The following is an 18,418-nucleotide window of genomic DNA, read 5'->3' on the forward strand; positions in this document are numbered from 1 at the left end:
TACAATGGGTGAGAGACTCACTTAAAAAAGAAAGTGAGTGAATGGTATTTGGATTTTCGATTTGTGTGTATTGATTTGGAATTGCGGAATCAGTTTGCAATGCTTGGGGGGGAAGACAATTTATATTTTTCTAAATTGCCCCTAAATTGCCCCTGGAGTATTTTGACTGTTCCCATGCTATTCCATGGATTTGTACTGTTGCGTTATAAGTGATGTATGTTTTGGAAATAGTGACCTGTTGACTGAGGTAAATGGTGAAAAATGTTGTTGACACATTAACAGCCCACAAGCAATATAGAGTGTGGGTTGCTCTTGCAAAAAAAAAAACGTGCAAGGAGCTGCACTACACATGGGATGTTTTAAATGCACTGAAATAAGTGGTTATATTCTGGCAATGGTACAACAGAATGAAAAATCTGTGTGTGATAAGACAGCACAAAGATTTAGTGGGTTGCGGGTTCTTTTGAAAGATCGCACATTGCATTGGAGTGAGTTTGTGAAGCCAAACTACAAGGTTACGAGGAAAAAGAAAAAAAAATGTATGCCTTTAAATGGAACATTGATCAGTTTAAAACAGGCTAAAAGACGCTTTGACATTTTGAAAAATTACATGGAGTAGAATCTGATGACAAGAAAATGTGCCTCTTTTGAAAATAAGAGTCTTGCGGTGCAGAGCTTGTGCCTTGAAGATAACTTGCACTGTCTTGGGCGAGGTGCGCGAAAGAAAAAAAAACTGTTGGAGGAAGGCAGGAAACAGTTAATCTGGATGAACTGTCTGAAACGAGTGCCTTCCATTGAAGCCGCCCCAGTTTAAGAGTTATAGGCAAAGAGATAAGTTTGCTGCGTGCTCATGGCGCTGCCATGTGCACATGAAAGATAAACAATGACATTCCTGCATTCCATCCCCTGTGAGAGACACCGTCAGTGTGAGCAAAAAACTGAGGAGGGGGGTGCAGAGACAGAATGCTGAAACAGAACTGAAGGCAATAATTGTTGTGAGTGAGAAAATGAAAAAGAGCTCAATCTACCGTACACATGCTGATGTATGTATGCTTTCTAACACCGGCATGCAATAACAGAGCTGATCAGAAGTAAAGAATTTGCCCAGTATCAACACGGGAAGGAAAATGCTGCATACAGAATGGCAGACGGGCACATCGCATCTGAACATTTGGGGAACCTGTGCATCTGTGAATGGGCTAAGAAAAGACAGCTGCCCATTTCAAGAGACATTGCCGTGCAAGCTGCATCCCCATGCGCCATGTGATGTGAAGTACAGCGACATTGTCGTGCAAGCTGCATCCCAGTGCTCCATGTGATGTGAACTGAAGTAAAGCGCTGTGCACTGGAGAAGCAACCTCTAGGCGCTTTGAGAAGTGAAAATACAGCTGGCAGAAATGCAAGCTACATTGCCAGGGCTGGAGTAACTGACAAAGACATTATGGTGTTCCAGATGGAAGCAAAACTGACAAAGGTAGCCGTTTTGCAAGAAACAACATGCAGAGCGGGGCTTTGGAGTATAACATGAACACTGCACATTAGCCATGATCCAGAAGCCTCACGGCTTAGTGCAAGAATGAATGATTTTGTTGAAGCAACAAAAGGAACTGATTCAGACTATCGCTCTCAAAGGGGTGGCCCAAGAAATCAGCAGACACCCTTTGGGAAAATGACAAGTGGAAAACCAGAGGCTTGAAAGACACTAGCTGTATGGAGAAAAATAAACAAAGCTGCTTGTGCAACTGCAGGCGGTATTGGACTGGAAGACTTTACCTTTGAAAAATGGAGTGATGCCAGCAGGGCAACCTAAATCAAGATCATGAAACACTGGAAGCAAGTTGGCGCCTGGCATTCGTGATCGCTCTGGTGACAAAGAAAAGCATTGATCCATTGAGAAGTGCGACCTGGGTACTTATTATATGGCTTTTGTAAAATCACAGATCAGTCTGAAGTACCATTGACCAACTATGATCGCATTGCACAAATGAGTTTGTGATTAGGCAGTTACACCCTGTATGGTTGAGTGCAAATAAGCCCCCAGTAACATACAGAAGGGTGACAAATAATTGTGGTAGCAATGATAAAGTGTGTAGTTACCTGATGAGACTTCTGATGGTGGGGGTGGTGTTAAGGGAAGGGGTGGATAACGCTGATATTGTAATTTTTATGACATCCAAACATGAAGAACAATGACATTGTACTTTTGATGAAATCCTAACATTTCTGTTTGTATTTTGCCTAGGCAAAAAAAACCAAGACAGTTGCGTGCCATGATTGGGGTAGATGTGTGCAATTTGCGGGTGACACTGATCAGTCAAGCAGACGCATTCTCAGAGAAAGCGAGTCACTGCGTGATGATATGTGAACTTTGAACCTGTCCTGCACCGCACTCAATGCTGCTAACATGCATGACGTATGAGGACATTTGGTCTGCAACCTGCAAGAGGTGTCCAACAGAGTAATAACTTTTGCTGAACTGGCACGGTGCAGACTTGGCTAGTTATCAAACATTTGATGCTGCACATTCAAATGATTCAGTTGCTGGAAATAACCTGGTTGATATGTTTTGCCTTTCTTGTTTAAAAGACTGTGGACAATGGGTTGTGGACTATGACATCATGCACCACAAAGAGCTGTGTGACACAGCACTTGAATGCTAACACATTGAAAAATGGTTTTTAAATGCACTTTTTGAGATGAATCTGAAAAAACGAAATGTTTTGCTCTTCCAACTGAATTGCTTTAACCAGAGATGTTTTGCCTTTTCTAAAACTACTACGTTGCACATAGGCAGGAAAATGATTTATGAATTGTTGGGGCAGCAGGATTATGCAAGCAGGAGCGTAATATATTTTGAGATAAAATGAGTGCGCACACCAAAGTCAGCTGTGCGTTGGTTAAGGTTCTTAATTTGTAGTAATGCTGCCAAGTGTGTGAGCTCTAATTTGAGATGGTAACCTTTGAAACACTGGATACTTTTACAGCCAGCCTTAAGGCGGGTAAATGAAACCATGACGGACTTGATATTTGATTTTATGACACAGTGTGTGACACGGTTTTTGTTAAACCAACTAGTTTCATGTTTTTGTGGGGACAGCTGTCTCCAGCACTCTAATGCAAAGAGTCACCTTTTGATTGTAGACATGTAGAATAATTCCTTGGAAAAGCGCTACAAGTGAGTATCCACATGGAATTGCTAGCGTACTGGCCTGGTACATTGTTGGGCATCTTTTGTCACTGACTCATATGATTGGTGCCTATGAAATCCTAGGCCCAAATGTTTCAGTGAATGGATCCAACAATTTGTTTGTTTTATGTTTTTTCTGACCAAGAACTGCAGCGAATGTTCTCGCCAAGATTTTATGGACTATAATTTGACTAAATGCATTTCACACAATGGTGTGATGAAACAGCCACTGCCGGATGGTAGTATGGTGTTTGTAGCTAAAACTAATATTGTATATGGTAGGCATCCTACTTGGAGAAGGGTATTCTCCAAGTCACACAAGGTAGAAACTGTGAACATGTTATATTTTCCAGTAGTAAGGCAACATTTAAATTGTAGGCTGGTAATGCACACCTCTATTATTACAGTGATACACTTAGACATAGATTTATCATGAGGCAATGTTTCCTTAGTACTACGAAGCTGCTACAAATGGAGTCCATTTCTATGGCCCATCACTAGAGTGCGCGTAGCTAGGGAGCTAGATTCATTAATTGCGGGAGCAGCGGGGGGTTAACAGGAGCTTTAAACGATTTGACATAGAAACTGTGCACAATAAGCTAGCCACTATGGGTTCTGATGCCAGCTCTGATATAAAACTTCTGGCCTAGTTGGGCCCATTGATACGCCCAACAGTGCTACAAGTATTGGCAACCACTGCAGATGGCAAAACTTTAGTTATGAAGACACTTTTTCTGCCATAGGGCAGGTCAACAAGACTGCTAAATACACACGATGCATTTTATGGCAAACATTGTTTAATCAGCAGGTGTTGGCTTTTCACTCTGAGTGGGGGCGACCATCCTCAACAAACTGGCACACAGAGCTACAGTTACCAGCACACATATGGATCAAACCGCTTGCTTTTGATTGCATGAATAACACATGCCAAGCTTTAATGCAAATTAGTAGAATTGTTTTTATTTAGATAACCTGGTGCCCATGGGTTCACCTTGCTCATGAAATTAGATGGTTTTTGATTGGGTCCCACATACATGGGGGAAGTGTCTAATCACACAGCCCATAGTCACGTTTGAATGCCCTGGGATCAGGGGGTGGGGAGGCCCTTAGAGTGAAAGGCTGCCAGGTTTAGAATTGGTAACCATACATAAATGCAATAGTGCATTGTAGATTAGACTACACCGGATTACCTTGGCATTCTAACTGCATGCTGCTTTTTAACTGACAATCAGTTATACAATAATTATTTAGGTATTTTTGTGTAGGCCAGGTTTTGGCTAGAGTAAATGTCCATGTTCACTTTGTGTAGGTATTTTTGTGTAGGCCAGGTTTTGGCAAGGGTATTTGTCACTGTTCACTGTGTGTACATTTTTGTTTAGGTAGTGTTTTTACTAACCTTGCATGCCACGCTGACTAACCGCTAGAAGATAGTTTGCTTAAACCTCTTGCAAAGCCCCAAGGTCTTTATCACTGCACTACATACTATGTTGATGGGTATTAGTCAGCATTGTCGCACACACTTTGAATAGGGGTGGAGTGTAGTGATACACAAAATTGCAAATTTGCCAATCAGGGCTTTAGATGACAGCATTAGCCGCTGAAAGCCAATAGTTTATTCAAAGTATGTGCCAAAAATGCTGACAGTAGTCTGTTGTAGCACTTCCATTATGCAGTAGTGAGCTACAAGGAATATGCAGGCCTAGTAGGGGTGGTAGGTCACATTATGCATTGTAGATAGACAGGCAGGGCGAAGGCCCCAGCTCTGTAGCTAATAGACATTATTGGAGTGTTTGGAACATTATGGCACCTATATAGCGCTTAGATAGCCAATCTTAAGCGCTATGAACACTAAGCTATGAGTGCATGCCTTTTAGAGCTTGCTCACATGGGGTTAATTCATCTCGGCTTCTCTTAGAATATTCTGCCTTTCTAACGGTAGCCCTGCATGGCTTCGTAAACAAATCCTCTTTCTCTGAGAAGGCACTGATAAGACATTCCTGAGCTTTCGCGCAGATGGGCTCCAAGTAGGGAGGGGCACAGAAAAGGAGCACAGTGGAAATTCACAGAGTTGGGTTTTTCCATGAGCAAGCCTATATTTTGCACAGGGAAAGTTCTGGAACTGTGCGTCATGGACTGACAGCACGAGATTATAAAAATGCATGCCCACATGACTCAGGTGGGAGATCGATCTGTGGACTTGGTTCGAGCAAGTTCAAGTGTGCGGAATTTGTGGCTCTGTCGGCACCCTGCAGCGCTGTCCTCTGAGCGGGGCTTGTTACAGCTAGCTTATGAGGGCCAGGGTCTCCCAGTGCTGATTGAAGGGGCGTAAGACTGTGTTTCTCTATGTTTCTCTAAGTTCTATGTTTCTCTATATTTTGCATTTCTCTAAGTTTTGTGCTTTGTAATCTTCTCTAACTTGAATCCCAAGATGTTGCTGAAATTCACTGTTTAGAATAAATACTAAAACTTTTTGAAGGTGTCATTTGTCACTAGCATGAGTTCCCTGCTCGGCACAATAGAACCTGTATTTTCGGCTGAATTGGGTAATTTTTGCTCTAAGGGCTGGTCCCGAGGAAGATTTTCCCAATATCAAGACAGGAATCTTTTTAAAGAATGATCAATGTATGCCCTAAAATACATGCCCGATCGATTGGGCCAATAACATTTCTGACCAAACTACCCCTTTAAAGGATAGTTCCGGGACTTTTTTTTTATTGTCCCTACGGTTCGGCCATGTGTTTTTAAGCATAAATCGGTAGATCGTAGAAAACTTTCCTATGGACCTTACCCGACTTTTCGTCCATTAACGCACTCGAAATCATCTGCCATTTTGTGATAATCCTATCATTTCCCCCCATTGACCTGGCTCACCTGCTTTTGCGGCACTAAATCAAATCCCCCGCCCCTGAAACAGACTTTATCAAAACATTCATATTCCCCACCTCTCTCCGTGACGTGACTGTGCTGCGTAGGCAAACGCGCCCAGGCGTCTTCTACGCGACTCCACACAGAACCCGGAAACCAACACAGATCAGCTCACAACACAGCGCGCCACAATTCGGAATATGAAACTGTACTTTTAAATCAAACCGCAAGATTGTAAATTTGGCAAAGTACATTTATTGGACATCAAATGTTTAGAGAATATTCAGCGATTTGCATTTTTCTTTGCTCTCAATCCAAAATAGTTCGTCTTGAGGCAAGCGATGTTCGTGTGCAGTACACAGGGTGTTGGTTTACGATAAAATAAGCTCTTCGGTCACACTGATAATCGCATGGCTGTTCCAACAACGAGGCACTATGCCACCACAACGGTCTGTATGTTGCATCTAGCCGTTAGTACCGCATAAGGGCATACTTGTACTTGGCGATCGTCCCATAAAATGGTCAGGGTGGTAACGTTGTTCATGCGGAGAAGCAACTGGCGGTTGTAGAAGCCATCCGCCGGTGTCTGGTACTCGTGACACATACAATAATGAAGGATGTACCTGTTTTAAAAACATAAAAAATGAAATTAGTCTCACCATCAGATCTTTATTAAAATTATTCATTTTATATATTAGGTCGGGAAATTATTTCATAGCTAGGACAGTGCAACTGGGTATTATACGTCAAGGGGGGGCTGTAGGATACTGAGACAGTCCCCCAGTGCAGGGGTTGACAGGGAGGCAGTGCAGGTGGAGAGTGGAGGGGCCCAGGACCGAGGTCGCAGACAGTGGACAAGTTGTAGCAGGGGAGAGGGAGAGAGAAAGCAGAAGCAAAGAGGAAGGTTTTGAGGTGCTTCCGTAAAAGGAGATGGCTCTCCTCAAGATAGTGCGCGGTACAAAACAATATGCCACATAGAACGAACAAGTACAACTTAACCCGTCTTTAAAGCTACTGTATAGTAATTAAATTGCGGTATAAACTCATCTAAAGAGTTACTTATATTATATTTGCATTTTCCATTGTGTCTGTGCGTAGGGCAGCCCCGAAATACCACTCCTTCTATGCCGACGTTATTTCTTCTAATGAACGAACATTAAATGGCTTTTGTTTCTGAAATTATATTCATTATTGTTTACGTTATTGCACCACACCCCCAAAAAGATGGTCCCGGCCTGTCAAGGTCAAATAACAATAGAACCTTATACTGAGTCGTGGGCCATTCCGGCACCCAGCAAAAAATCAAAGCAGCTGACCTTCACTTTGAACGAGCACACATTCCTAGTTAGCTACATTCAGTGTAAGGCCATCTCACAGGACTTTAAATTTACACTCCATCTTTGCATTTTGTCTGCGTTGATTTGCAGCCCCAGAGAACCATAAATACGGAGACATTCTATATTTTTTGAAAAATGATTTATATTACTGTTTGGTTTAATTTAATGCGCAAATGAACAAGGTTGGATAGACACATTGCATGTACACTGAGCAATCACTTTTATTTACACATTACATAGATACACATATTCAATGGACCTGCAACATGAGGAGACTCGAGAGAACAGACAATCAAATTACAATCATTTCAACCGTGATGTGTATTTCTCAATGAGCTCTGCTTTAGGTGGACATGGAACAGAGGCAATGTTGGGTGGCAATGCAGTTGTCCCCTGCACAGGTTCGTTCACAACTCCATGTATGTGCCTATCTAGGACATCAACAATAAGTCTCTCAATAAACTCATATTGCATATCCTGAAACACTGGTTTGATCACCCATTGTTTACTTCTTTTAGTGAAGGCCTTATTGTAGCGAAGCGTCCCTAAAGTTCCGGTCGTCCTACTTTGTTGACGGCCAACATTATGGTTATGTGCCAAGACCGCTAGAAGAGTCCGATTTATCATGCCCTCCATGCCAAAATGCAATCGTTTTGGCCTGTACTTTAGGCACATATTGTGGAACACCTCCAAATCTCCTGTGTGGCAGAATTCCGTGAGTCCCCTCAAATCTCTTGTTATAGTTTTATCAAATACAATCTTTTCAATGGCTTTGTGAGTGGGTGATGAAGGAATCAACCACTTCTTCTTCCGTGCCTCCTCTGTGGACAAATGGCCATGTTCACAATTGTGGAAATGTTGGTTTGTGGTCCAGCGGTGAACGTTGCTACAGTGTAGCATTACTGACCGCCATTTTTCCAGTAGAATTTCCAACGACCCTCCACATGTTTTTGAGCTCCACCAAAGATGGTTGCTGATTGACTTGGACCACTGTGAAATACCTTGCATATCTTTTTTTTTACCTGCAGCCGACATTTTTTTATTGATTGTTTTTGCAAGATGCCAAACGTCAAATTGGTGATTTATATTTTTGTACTCTTCTCTCATTGTCTTGGCAATTGAAACGTGTCTGTCCGTGGCTATCAGGTCGATCACCATTCCCCGCGATTGTAGTTCTTGCAATGAAGCTACAAAGCCAACTTTCTCCATGGCCACTGAGGATGTACTTTGTGACACCTGCACGACCACCGAACTCACAATTTTCTTACTTTCCATGTCCTGAAAGTGGTAGGTGCAGTACTTGGCTGAAAATCCTGGGCTGTCGCACTGTCCATCACCGGCTAGCCTGAACCGTTTGCCCGCGAATGTACTATCAATAGACATTTTTTCCATTCTCCAAGCTTCGCTAATGGCTGGAAATAGATAATCGATTTGGTATTTGTAGAACTGAGTTTTCGCAATGAAATGGATTCCCACAAACTGAAAGAAATACTCTAACTTTTTAAAACTTGAACCACTAAAAAGTGCGGCCGCTGCACAAAGTAGATTGCCTGCTGGCAGTTGCCCCAGCATGGGTTGTGCAGACCATGAGAAAGGATGATATTTTGTACAGGTGGCATGTATTTTAAGGTTAGTGCCTCGAATAGCACGAGTCACATTAATCAATGGCTCCCCACATACTTCCCCACCAACCGAATGCCCACATTTCATCCTAATAATAATATCAATCAAACAACTATCGAATACAATGAATTTGGCCTCTTTCCTTATACTGTCACTCTGCATCCCAGCTGGTTCGGCCTGTAACGTTGAGGACATGTCACTCACATGAAAGGTAGAATCTCTGATATCGTCTTCCGCTATGTTCAGTGATATTGATGGTGTTTCATTGTCGTCCACTTCATTCTCTTCCATTGCAACATCTGTTCCTTCTCCGGCGATGGGTGAATAAAACAATTTCTTCAACTTTCTCGCGGTCTTAGTTTTTGCGGGTGTGGATTCTGTGAATTGATCTTCGACTGCATCCGAACTACCAGGAGGACATTCACTATCAATGTCTGGTGGTGGTATAGCTCCGTTGTCAATCACTTCATATTCTTCCCATTGGCACGATGCATCTCCAGTCTCAAGTCCCTGCCAAAAGGTTTGACAAGCAACATCTCTCGTTCGCTTCACTGTCTGTGTAGATCTAGTTCGTACACCCACTCGCAACTAGAGGACAGATTGGAAAAGGGATGTTCAGTTTAAACACAACTTACAGTATTGAACTATTAACAGTGAAAAACAACATAATATAGTGACCAGGACACTAACCTTCTTTTGCTTTCTTTTCTTTGAAACTTTCTTGCCTCGAACTTCAACATCAGGACGCTGTTGCTCCGACTCGTGTGTGCACGTCTCCACTTCCTCTTGCGCTGCAACGACTATATTTTCATGATAAGCACATCCATCACACACTGACGCTCCATCGACTCCCTGAAACATAGAACTTTCATTAGTATGTATAATAATATTGAAAACACAAAATGTGCTTGGGGACCAATACCCACGTACATCTCAATAGCAAAACACGAATGAACGCATTGTGTAGAACATTCAAACGACAATTATTCACGCATTGTTGATCTAGTTAGATGGAACTGTCAAGATCCATACCTCGGGCTCCGCATAGACTTCCATTGATGATATTATTGAAGATGACGCTTCAGCAACTCCCTGAAACACAGTAATTGCATTAGTATGGTTTTCTATTTTGTTAAAAAGAACATAAACTTTGTGCAGGCGTCAACGGCTCATCTAAATAGACCTGCACAAATGATCAGTTGTCTAAAATAAGTAATGGATATCTAAATATGATTCGATTTGCTCGATCGTTGGAAGTGTCACCACCCAGAGATCTGCATCAACTACTAGGGGTGATGTTCTTGTAGAAGAAGTTCCGTCATCTCCCTGAAACATAGTACTTGCGTTAATAAAGAAGGAAGTATAGCGGATGTAATCACGTCATATGATTTCGCTTGATCGAACTGTCAGTATCCATACCTCGAAATGCATAAGAACATCAAGGGACGATGTAACTGCGGTGCACACTTCTGCAAGCTGTTGCGCCGACCCGTAACTGCATGCTCCCCCTTCTTCTTGGACTAATGCTCCATCGACTCCCTGAAACATAGGACTTTCATTAGTAATGAACACAATATTGAAAAAAGAAGACACATAGGAGGGCGACGACAGAAGGACATATCAATGGCTAAAAACGAAAGAAACATTGTGTGTAACAATCACGCTACAAGAATGCAAGATCTGATGATCTCCATCGATGGAACTGTCCGGAAACGTACCTCGAGCATCTGAGTGACATCAATGGTTGTCGTCAATGCGTTGGACTCCTCAGCATCTCCCTGAAAGACAGTACTTGCATTATTTTGGATAACAATAATTATAACTGAAAACAAAGACTAGAGGACGAGTACAAGGGTGTACCATTAGGTAAAATAATTACACGATAAATTAAAACTATTGATTTACATGCCTAAAACAAGTCAGTGGCAGAATAGCTAAGTAAGATTACCCGATAGGCGCTTGAAGTGGCTGATGACTGCAATAACGACACGGATGGAGAATCTTCCGCCTTCATATTGAGTGGATACATAAATGGGGAAATTATTGTTAGCTAATGCTACACACTACCGCAAGGCCGAGAGCTAAATCCGTAAACTTGACTCACCAGTGGAGGGATGTGGACGAATAGAGTGGGAATAGCGGTTGAGAGCAATTTTCGCTTCGCTCGCGGTGTGTTCTTCTTTATTAGCAATGATGTGGAGTACATGTCTGAGCTGAAGTGCCTGCTGCAGATGCGGTATCGATCACCCCTCTTGTCCGCAAAGACTTCTAGGACTCTACTTTCAAGCTCAAACGGTGGATATCCGCAATATCGGACCCATTCTCTTATCTGATCTATTGTTTTAGGGAAAACATGCATTATAGTACCTTCAGATTTGTTATGGGTCTTCGAAGGGCAACCGCCAATGGAACAGGCAGGCATTGTGGAAAGTTCTGAAAAGTAAAGATCAACAATTCTCTATGAATACCAATGTGTTAAAAAATTAAATGACACATAAAAGGTTCAATGCAAGGTTCGTTTTGGTTGCTGGAACTATACACGTTATTCATATGCGGATAAGTATTTGAATAACTTTAGAAAAATAGAAAAATAATTTGACTAAACTCAGAACATGTGACTAGTTCCTTGCATGTACTGTCTTGAACGAAAAGAAAACATGGATGCAATTTGATGACTACTAGCAAATAGATATAATTTAAAAAAATTGGACGCAAAATGATTATGGTACATGGCCTTACCTTGACGAACAAACAGTTAGATGCAGGGATCAGAGTAGTTTCTTGTCGTAGAACAGGGAGCAGTTCACAGGTTGCAAACTGACGAGTTTGCTCGAAGTGGTCACGGAAGTTCACAGAGAGGAAGAGCAGATAACCAGCACCTTCACGGGTTGACTAGCAAAGCGCAAAGAAGTTCTCATTAGAAATATGAAGTGGGTTATAAAGAATTCGAAACAGGGGTGTGTTTGTGAATGAATGACGTGAATATGTTGTGGCATTATGCGGTTTGCAGGGGGGCGTCCAGCGTGAAGGGGGATGCTTGGCAGGAGACACGGGGTCTGGAGGTAGACATGGGAACAACAACCCATGCTCTATAGACCACTTTGAAGTGTACATGGTCTTTGGCACCTCTTGGCCTTTATCGCTCCCTGACAGCTCCACTTGCCAGCGCAAGTACCCCGATGCGAACTGCCTTTGATAGGGCGGGGGGGTGGATTGGGGCGGTGGTCGTGCAGACAAGACACAGGAAGACTCGTGAATGGAGACACACTTATGTGGATTGCAGGGGGGCGTCCAGCGTGAGGGGGGATGCTTGGCAGGAGACACGGGGTCTGGAGGTAGACATGGGAACAACAACCCATGCTCTATAGACCACTTTGAAGTGTACATGGTCTTTGGCACCTCTTGGCCTTTATCGCTCCCTGACAGCTCCACTTGCCAGCGCAAGTACCCCGGTGCGAACTGCCTTTGATAGGGCGGGGGGGGGGTGGAGTGGATTGGGGCGGTGGTCGTGCAGACAAGACTTGTTTGCCGCAGGGCCTCACCAAGGAGAGGCCATCTAACTGCATGTAAGAGGCAGGCTGCAGGATCTAGTACATGGAAGGCAGGGTGGTGAGTTTATAAATACCTCAACCTCCCAGGAGAATATATGGGTGCAGTTCACCCTGGAGACCCTGGATGCCTAGGCAGTTAGTCAGCAGCAGGCTGGCCTGTGGTGGCTAGGCGGCACGGGCCAGAGGGGGTCATCTCTGTACCCGGTGCCCAAAAGGATGATTTATTATGATCAACCATATTGATTATTTACCTATAACCATGTTTTGTATCAATAAAATCCAACGGCCTTTTATTGCCAACGCTTGAACAAAGTGGTGTGGTAACAACCATTGTTAAAATATATGTTGGGTTTTATTTTAGATCTTAATTTCAATTAAACATAAATAATAAACATTACACATTGTAAAGTTCCGGTTGCAGCACATCCAGGGAAAATCCGCGGTATTGTCCACTGTCGCTGGGGAAATGTTGTCTAATGGCAAGTACCGCACAGGCAGGTATTACTCTCCGAACGCGGTGTCCGAGCCTCCCGTGAAGCCACCAAGTGAAGCAACGATAGGCCACCAGCCTGTACCACCTGTGAAAAAGAAAGATGCAAACTGTATTAAAATGACAAAACTTTCTTATCAATGTCGATTCAGGTAAAAAATGTCATTCTGCTTTGAAAAAAATTCTATGTAGAAAATGCACAATATGGAACCAAGTGGCATCACTGACATCACAACCAGAGTATACTTACTCGTTACTCGGATTACGCGGACGAACAGTGCCGCGAAGTTCGTGCATAAGCACCATCATCATCCTCAACACGGTCCGTGAGAGGCAGGCTTCCCTGAACTCTGGCAGCTCGGTGATGCATTGCGGACTTGGCTCGCCTTCCGAAATGTGGGCCAAGCACCCGGAATTTTCACGGCAGCAGCAGTTCTCCTCCTCAGTTGGCATTAGCTCGCACCGATTGCACGTGCACCAGGTGGAGACGCCGTCCATGCGCCATGGTCCAGGCTCTTCATCCGTTGACTGGTCCTCCCAACTGCCGTCCGAATCCCCATCGTTTTCGCGTGCTTGCCTTTCCAGTAGTTCCTCCTCGGTGTACTCGGGCTCGTACATATACGGCATTATTGTAGCCATTGTGTGGTAAAGAAAGTAAAATAATTTACAGAGATGGTACAGGTGTTCACAAGGCCTAGAAGCGGCGAAGGTAGCTGACCAGAGCACAGAAACGAGTCACAGAATACTCAAAGTAACACAGAGAGAGTAATGGAATCGAAAATCTGCTGCTGTGTGTTGTGAAACGGTGTGTTTATACTAGGGCTGTACCGAACTTCGGCTTCGAGTCCCTATTCTGCTGAAGTTCGGCTGAAATACAGCTATCCGGCTTCGGCAGAATAGTTTCTGTTTAGGGACTCGAAGCCGAAGTCCACTTTCTATGATTAGCTGCCCTCTCCCTGTTTGGGAGATGACAGCCAATCATAGAATGTTTGACAGTGTTCAGGCTGCAGAAGCCAAACAAGCTGTTTGCCTATTGGCTTCTGCAGTCTGACCACAGAGGAACCAGCCTATCGTGTTGAAATAGGAAGCGAGGGAAGGGAACAGTTCTTCCCTTCCCTCACTTCCTATGCCAACAGACGGATTCCAGCAGATGCCCGGACCCAGAGAAATCCCCAGGTAAGTGACCTCCCCCATACCCCCTCATCACGGTGAGGCCGCGGGGGTGCCCTGCACCCCCGCGGTCTCGCCGCAGTACCAGCAGGTATGCTGGTCGGGCCACCGGTGCAAAGCCGGTGGCCCGACGTTTATTTTGCATTGGGGGCCGCTCCTACATGAGCGGCCCCCCCCCAGACTCATGAGGCCGCCGGGGCACTTTGCCGACCCCGGCGGCCTCCATTTCCAATGTGCCCCCCCCCATCCTCCTCACCGCGCTGAGGCCGCGGGGGTGCCCTGCACCCCCGCGGTCTCACCGCTGTACCAGCAGGTATGCTGGTCGGGCCACCGGTGCAAAGCCGGTGGCCCGACGTTTATTTTGCATTGGGGGCCGCTCCTACATGAGCGGCCCCCCCCCAGACTCATGAGGCCGCCGGGGCACTTTGCCGACCCCGGCGGCCTCCATTTCCAATGTGCCCCCCCCCATCCTCCTCACCGCGCTGAGGCCGCGGGGGTGCCCTGCACCCCCGCGGTCTCACCGCTGTACCAGCAGGTATGCTGGTCGGGCCACCGGGGCAAAGCCGGTGGCCCGACGTTTATTTTGCATTGGGGGCCGCTCCTACATGAGCGGCCCCCCCAGACTCATGAGGCCGCCGGGGCACTTTGCCGACCCCGGCGGCCTCCATTTCCAATGTGCCCCCCCATCCTCCTCACCGCGCTGAGGCCGCGGGGGTGCCCTGCACCCCCGCGGTCTCACCGCTGTACCAGCAGGTATGCTGGTCGGGCCACCGGTGCAAAGCCGGTGGCCCGACGTTTATTTTGCATTGGGGGCCGCTCCTACATGAGCGGCCCCCCCAGACTCATGAGGCCGCCGGGGCACTTTGCCGACCCCGGCGGCCTCAATTTCCAATTTGCCCCCCCCCATCCTCCTCACCGCGCTGAGGCCGCGGGGGTGCCCTGCACCCCCGCGGTCTCACCGCTGTACCAGCAGGTATGCTGGTCGGGCCACCGGTGCAAAGCCGGTGGCCCGACGTTTATTTTGCATTGGGGGCCGCTCCTACATGAGCGGCCCCCCCAGACTCATGAGGCCGCCGGGGCACTTTGCCGACCCCGGCGGCCTCCATTTCCAATGTGCCCCCCCTCACCCCTTGAGCACGGTGAGGCCGCGGGGCCACAGGGAACCCCCGCGGCCTCACCGCAATAATGTTGTGTTTGTCGGGCCACCGGTGCAAAGCCGGTGGCCCGACGTTTATTTTGCATTGGGGGCCGCTCCTACATGAGCGGCCCCCCCAGACTCATGAGGCCGCCGGGGCACTTTGCCGACCCCGGCGGCCTCAATTTCCAATGTGCCCCCCCCCATCCTCCTCACCGCGCTGAGGCCGCGGGGGTGCCCTGCACCCCCGCGGTCTCACCGCTGTACCAGCAGGTATGCTGGTCGGGCCACCGGTGCAAAGCCGGTGGCCCGACGTTTATTTTGCATTGGGGGCCGCTCCTACATGAGCGGCCCCCCCAGACTCATGAGGCCGCCGGGGCACTTTGCCGACCCCGGCGGCCTCCATTTCCAATGTGCCCCCCCTCACCCCTTGAGCACGGTGAGGCCGCGGGGCCACAGGGAACCCCCGCGGCCGCAATAATGTTGTGTTTGTCGGGCCACCGGTGCAAAGCCGGTGGCCCGACGTTTATTTTGCATTGGGGGCCGCTCCTACATGAGCGCCCCCCCCAGACTCATGAGGCCGCCGGGGCACTTTGCCGACCCCGGCGGCCTCAATTTCCAATGTGCCCCCCCTCACCCCTTGAGCACGGTGAGGCCGCGGGGCCACAGGGAACCCCCGCGGCCTCACCGCAATAATGTTATGTTTGTCGGGCCACCGGCGCAAAGCCGGTGGCCGGAGATTGTATTGCATAGGGGGGCCGCGGCCCCCCCAGAGTTATGAGGCCGCCGGGGCACTTTGCCGACCCCGGCGGCCTCCATTTCTAATGTGTCCCCCATGCTCCCTCACCACGGTGAGGCCGCGGGGGTGCCCTGCACCCCCACAGTTGTCCAGCAATGTACTCCCATTGACCCCCACCCCTCAATTGTCACATGATCTCCCATGTTCCCGCCCACCCCCACTGTTGTCCCGCAATGTTCTCCCATGTTCCCCCACCCCCACATTTGTCCCGCAATGCACTCCTATTTACCCCCACCCCTCAATTGTCCCATGATGATCTCCCATGTTCCCGCCCACCCCCACTGTTGTCCCGCAATGTTCTCCCATGTTCCCCCACCCCCACATTTGTCCCGCAATGCACTCCTATTTACCCCCACCCCTCAATTGTCCCATGATGATCTCCCATGTTCCCGCCCACCCCCACTGTTGTCCCGCAATGTTCTCCCATGTTCCCCCACCCCCACATTTGTCCCGCAATGCACTCCTATTTACCCCCACCCCTCAATTGTCCCATGATGATCTCCCATGTTCCCGCCCACCCCCACTGTTGTCCCGCAATGTTCTCCCATGTTCCCCCACCCCCACATTTGTCCCGCAATGCACTCCTATTAACCCCCACCCCTCAATTGTCCCATGATGATCTCCCATGTTCCCGCCCACCCCCACTGTTGTCCCGCAATGTTCTCCCATGTTCCCCCACCCCCACATTTGTCCCGCAATGCACTCCTATTTACCCCCAACCCTCAATTGTCCCATGATGATCTCCCATGTTCCCGCCCACCCCCACTGTTGTCCCGCAATGTTCTCCCATGTTCCCCCACCCCCTCCATTGTGCCATGATGTCCCTGCTGGAGCAGCCCCCAGGGTTGCTTTTAGCCTTGCCCTCCATAGAGTTCTGTGTCTGAAATATTTTATGAGTGGATCTCAGTCCCACTGGCTGTGATGGGACTTCTGCGTTCCAAATAGTCTCATAGTTTGTTCCTTTTAGGCCATAGTTTCTTGATCTTATGATCCAGTTGTCCTGGGCCATGTATTTGTTCTTGTAGACTTGTGACAAAATGTGAGTGGAATAATTGTGCATTTTCTTAATCCTGCAACACTTGTCTAGCAGTAACATCATCCTTTTCTTTACTTTAGTTATACCACAGCCCAGAAAAGACACAGCACGTACCAAGGAAGCTCACCCCTGAGACGGACTTACACCACCTTGATGCAGATGCCTGCTTAGTGCCCACAATCCTGGTGAGTACTATGGGGGTTTTACTATTCAGGGGAAGCTTGCGGTGGGAGGTTAACACTCATATGCCTGATTAAATGAAAGACTGCTATATTATGCTTGCTGCCGTCAATGGATGTACATAATGACACCAACTCCTGGCAATTTCAAGTGAGGTTTTTGTCGATCAATATTTTGTTTTTTTACATAGTTATTTTTGATAAAAGGTTTTTTAAAAAACTTTTTTAAAGGGAACCCTGATACCACTTCAGAGCCCAGAGCCATCATGCAGTACTGCCCCGCCAAAAAATTAAGTTTGACTTTTGCTTTACATTTCTTTATCACCAGTACGAGCTTCTGATTTACCTAAAGGCCCACAAGCAACAGCTAGGAGACGTGCCCAGCAGAAACCCTATCCCTCAGGGCTGCAGAACCCCCTTCGTTGTCGGCATGAGTAGCACCAAGGAGAAAACCAGCCCTGTGTGGGATTACTTTACCATAAAAATGGACGATAACTCCAAGGCAGTGTGTTCTGTGTGCCTTGCAGTTTTGTCTCGTGGATCTGCAAACTCGAGACAGTGCAGCACATCAGCACTGACCAACCATCTGCGGTCCAAACATCACAATGAATATGTCCAATATGAAAGGAAAAAAGAGGCATTTGCTGGGAGAATCAATAGCAATGTGTCTCCCGCAAAGTGCAAGAGGGCATTGTCACAGCTGTCCATTAAAGATTGTCTGGACAAAAAACAAGCATGGCCTCTGGACAGCCCTTCCGCACATGCAGTGCATCGCAGTATTGGCGAAATGATAGCGCTAGACTTGCAACCATTTTCTGTTGTTGAGGATGTCGGTTTTGTGCGTTTACTCCATAAATTGGAGCCTAGGTACAAGGTTCCATCACGTAAATATTTTTCAACGCGCATCATCCCCGACCTGTATGAGAAAGTGAGCCAGTTTATTGCTTCAGAGGTTCAGAGGGCTGAGAAAATTGCATTTACTGTGGACATTTGGACATCTGATAACACTGTGAAATCTTTTATGAGCCTAACAGGGCATTGGCTGG

The sequence above is a fragment of the Ambystoma mexicanum genome, chromosome 9 (genome assembly GCF_040938575.1).
Source record: "Ambystoma mexicanum isolate Mex_15411 chromosome 9, UKY_AmexF1_1, whole genome shotgun sequence".
In the NCBI taxonomy this organism is placed as follows: domain Eukaryota; kingdom Metazoa; phylum Chordata; class Amphibia; order Caudata; family Ambystomatidae; genus Ambystoma; species Ambystoma mexicanum.